At 55.4% G+C, this 4,219-nt stretch overlaps 1 protein-coding gene across 1 annotated transcript in view; it reads right to left on the bottom strand.

Annotated features, from left to right (window-relative positions):
• S100A10 (S100 calcium binding protein A10) overlaps nucleotides 1-4,145 on the bottom strand; it is a 10,900-nt gene extending 6,755 nt beyond the window's left edge. Inside the window, exon 1 of the mRNA XM_004716642.2 lies at nucleotides 4,047-4,145. The gene's annotated coding sequence lies outside the window, so the exon portion shown is untranslated. The remainder of the gene's footprint in view (nucleotides 1-4,046) is intronic.
• Nucleotides 4,146-4,219: the final 74 nt, after the last annotated feature.

The following is a 4,219-nucleotide window of genomic DNA, read 5'->3' as shown; positions in this document are numbered from 1 at the left end:
CCCCCGCCCCACTCCTACACTGCACTTCCACCCTGAAATACTTAATCACGTTCAATTGTCTACCGTCTGCCTCTGTCGTAGACTTAAGTCCCGCATGGCCAAGAACTCAGAATTACTCTGCTTTTACTCTTTTAAAGAACAGTTTGCTACATGAGTGAATGAATGAGTGAGTCAAATGACCCCTTGGCAGGCGCTGAACCCAGGTTTGATGACCCAGGTCTGGGCTCAGCAAAGCCTTATGGGAGCTGGGAAAGGCAGGAGAGGGCCCCACAGAAAGGGCTCCCCTATGGAGGGCACAGGAGACCACAGAGGGCAGCACATTCCGTCTGGCAAGGAAACACTTTGTGTGCTGCCAAACAGGTCTGGTCAGACGCTGACAGACTTCTCGGCTCTCACACAAGCCCTGTGTTCTCCAGCCTCACTCATCCCCACCGCCCGCTTCCTGCTTCTCCAGCTCTGCCACCTCCCTGTGAGCCCAGCGGCTTCCAGGATCTCTGCTCACTCACCTTCCAGTGAACCGTTCGTTGTGTTTGCACATGACTTCTGTATGTTTGCCTGGGCAACTGACGGCAAGAGTCCTAACACTGGAGGCTTGGAAAGGGCTGGAGTCCTTCTCTATGTAATGTCCTCTATAAGAGAATTCTAGACTCCATAAATCCAATCGTTGTAGTGGGCATTCGGTTCTCTATCCTGGCTCATGGAGCATCTACTTTGCACACCTTGGTATGGTGTTAGTCACCAAGAGGAAAACACACACACACACACACACACACACACACACACACATGCCTCTGAGGAGTTCACTAGCCAGACTCTCAAACTCACTGCCAGCCAGTCGATGCTGACTTATAGCCACTCTATAGCACAGGGTAGTACCACCCCTATGGGGTTCCCAGACTGTAACTCTATACAGGAGTTGAAAGCTTTGTCTTTCTCTAGGAGTGGCTGGTGGTTTCGAACTGCTGACCTTATGATTAGCAGCCTGATGCATAAGCATTTTGCCACCAGGGTTCCTTCACTAGCTAAAACCATGCTCTTTAAAATGCCACTTATTTGTATTCCTGTGTCCTCATCAGACTGCGGGCTACTTGAGCAAGGTCCCAGCAGCCAGCGTCCTGCTGTCTTATTGCCTCCTTCGTAAATTGGGAAGCATGAAATTGACAATGTCAAGTGTGACCACCCTGGAAGTAAGAGGGGAGCAAGGGGCCTCCTGGGAAAATCATCTGCCCCAGAGGAGCAATCCCAGATGCTTGTTCTGGACCTCTGCCTAAATGCAGTCATGATTCAAAAAGGACACTTCCCAAGAGCAGGAGGCCTGCTGGGGGTTGCTCTTCTGTGTCTACTCCATGCTCGCTCGAGTTTTCTTACCGGCCACCCAGGGGAAAAAATTGGCAGGGCCAGGGATTGCAAAACCCTGCCGTTTAAAAATATATCTGAGGCTTCTGTCTTTGTGCTTCAAGCATTTGGGAAATGAAACAAACAGAAAATTTTGTTTAATGGAGCCAGAAAACATTCCTAGAATTGGATTCTGAAAAGGGGGTTCAGGGAAATAATGGGCCCGAGGCCGTGGGTGTGGCTCTGGGCAGCCTCCCTCACCAAATTACACTTGTCTGCTGATGCAATGGGAAGCCAAGGTTATCTTCCATATGAGACCCCACAGGAAGATAGAACTCCAGCAGTCTCTGCCCTGAGCCAGGCACATCCATTGTCCCTTGAAGAGTTATCAGGCACCCATCTGCCTGAGTGAGCTAACAATAGCCATTGTGACAACTTCTACTAAATCCTTTGGGGGGGGTGTGTGCATGGCAGTTATTTAGTGAAGCCGGCAGGAAGCCTGGACCTGGCTAAAAATAAATAAATCCATTGTTCTGGGCTTTGGAGGTGAGACTCCTAACGTGTGCGCTGGATCGATAAGAAGCTAGTAGGTCCTTTAATCAATCTCAGGCCAGCAGGTCCCAGCATTCGGAATGCTAATTTAGACATAACACTGAAAGGATCCCATTGTTTCCCTCACCGTGACATCTGAAAAGACTGGGCACTGTCCAAGGGCATACCGAGTGGGTGGTGCTCTAAAAAAGCCACAGTGGAAAGTGGAAAGCAGGGAGGCACCCAGCCTCAGCCCCACCCAGCCCAGCGCCTGCCTTCACTGGAGTGGCTGCTTACAGAGGCCAGCCATGGGAGGAAAGGGCTCTCTGGATGTTGTGTCCAGGAAAAGCCAGGGTGAGCATCACCCACCCCTCTGGGGGGAGCCCATGCAAGTGCTTTTGATACCCATTAGACCCTCAAGACACTGCTAAGCCATGCCCTAAGACCTCCCTCCACAAGGCAGAGCAAGGGCCGCAACAAAGCAGCCGCCTCTTGCTGCCAAAGGAGAGTAGCCCACCATCTACAAGCGGAAGATGAAGCAGAAGCTAGATCCACTCCGTGGGGGAAAGGGCCGATGAAGAAGTCTTTAATGTGCTCTATGAACTCACTCCTGCCCCAGCCTCGGCATTATTTCCTCCCCTCCCTCCTCCACCTCGAATCCTCTTTTGCAATTTGCTGAGACACTTTGGAGGCAAAGATCACCGACAGGGTGTTTCCATGACATGGCCTCACATCCAAGCACAGGATACACACATCCACTCCTAAAGGTTGAAACTCAAGCTGCAGGGCACAGAACAAAATCCAGGAGACCTCTTCTCAGCCGCCAACAGAGCTCCCTCCCAAGCCAAGCTAAGTGGACTGCAGGGGGCCAAAGCCCTGCCAGCCAATCTAATGCCTGTTATGTACACTGCAGTCAAGAGACCTGTCCTGCAGCGCACTGGTGTGACTCATTTCCTCTTGGAAGTGCCCTCAAAGATGGAATGATTCTCCTTTCCTTTGGGGAGTGTTCGGTTCTGTCCTAACTATCCACAGAGTATCTGAACCCAGCAGGGCCACACCCACATGGTCTCCCAGCTGAGTCACAGGCCCTGGACAACTAGGAGAACCCTGGAAACCTTGGTGTGAACCGCGCCCTGCAGAATGCTTCCAACCCCCGCCCCCCCCACCCCACCAGCGGGAGGGAAGGGAGGGTGGGTTTAATAGATTCCAGAGTTGGCTAGCACTCAGGCTCTTTCTCCTCCACCCAGCCCTAACAGGGCAGTAAATCTGCTTATTGACTTAGGAGGACTCGAGGCTGGACGATGTGGGGTCCAGGGCCAAAGAGGGGTCAATCCTCTGGCCAAGTTGTGAAGAAGGTACCAATGGCCTACCAGACCCTTCACCTCTTTCCAGTGTCGCTCAGTTAATGTGCGATGACAAGAAGGGAAAACTTTCTTCAGTAGAGAATCGCTTCATCATCTCTCCCACCCCTGCTTTATGAAAAATACCCACAGGCCTCCCTTTTGCAGCGACGGTACAGAGACAGGAAGTCCAACCTGAAGCATCTGTTTGGATGAGGGACGGGGGTGGGGGGGGACCGTTTGGGAAGAGCCCCCATCAGCTACCAATCCACCCCACCCGTCCCGGAGCAGGCCCTTCAGCCAGAGCGGGCTGGGGAGGGAGGCGAAGCCACGCATGCCGCCCCGCCTGGGGGTGGGGGGTGGGCAGAAGCAGGGGTTGGCTTAACCACTTTAGAGAAAAGACAAAGAAAGGAAGAAAGAGGAGAGGTGAGAGCAGCCAGGAGCTTCAACAGCCAACTCCTCGCAGTTAGGGGCAGAGCACGCCCACCCGACTCCCACACGGCCGCCAGCCAGAGTCTGGGGGCGGGTGGCCAGGGAGGGGCTGTGGCGGCCAGGCCTGGGTGCGGCTCAGGACGCGGAGCAGCGGATCCTCCAGCCACGCCCGGGACTCCCGAACCAAGTCCGGCGGGGCAGAGCAGCAGAGGCAGGGGGCTACCTGCAGCCCGTTTCTCGCCACCGTCGCCCCCCGCGCCCCCCACACCCTCCCAGCTCCGGCTCTGCTGTCGGGCTTCACTGCGGACCTCCTTCCGCCCCAAGTGCGACGCTCTGCCCGTGAACTTCTCTTCCAGCAGGGAGTTGGGGGGCCGGGGCCGGCGGCAAGCCGGGCCCGGCGGCACTCACCTTGGCGGGAGGCGCGGGCGTACGCTCAGCGAGCCGGGACGCAGGGCCAGTGAGCGAGCGCGGCCAGCAGGGCGCCTTAGTACCAGGGGGCGGAGGCTGCAGGCCCGCGGCGCCGAGCAGGAGGAGCTCACCCCACCTCTGTCTCCTCCTCCGCCCCCTCTTCCTGCACCCCC

The sequence above is a fragment of the Echinops telfairi genome, unplaced genomic scaffold (genome assembly GCF_000313985.2).
Source record: "Echinops telfairi isolate 266 unplaced genomic scaffold, ASM31398v2 ScPeMD7_5805;HRSCAF=6673, whole genome shotgun sequence".
In the NCBI taxonomy this organism is placed as follows: domain Eukaryota; kingdom Metazoa; phylum Chordata; class Mammalia; order Afrosoricida; family Tenrecidae; genus Echinops; species Echinops telfairi.
This window is presented reverse-complemented; position numbering and strand designations above follow the sequence as displayed.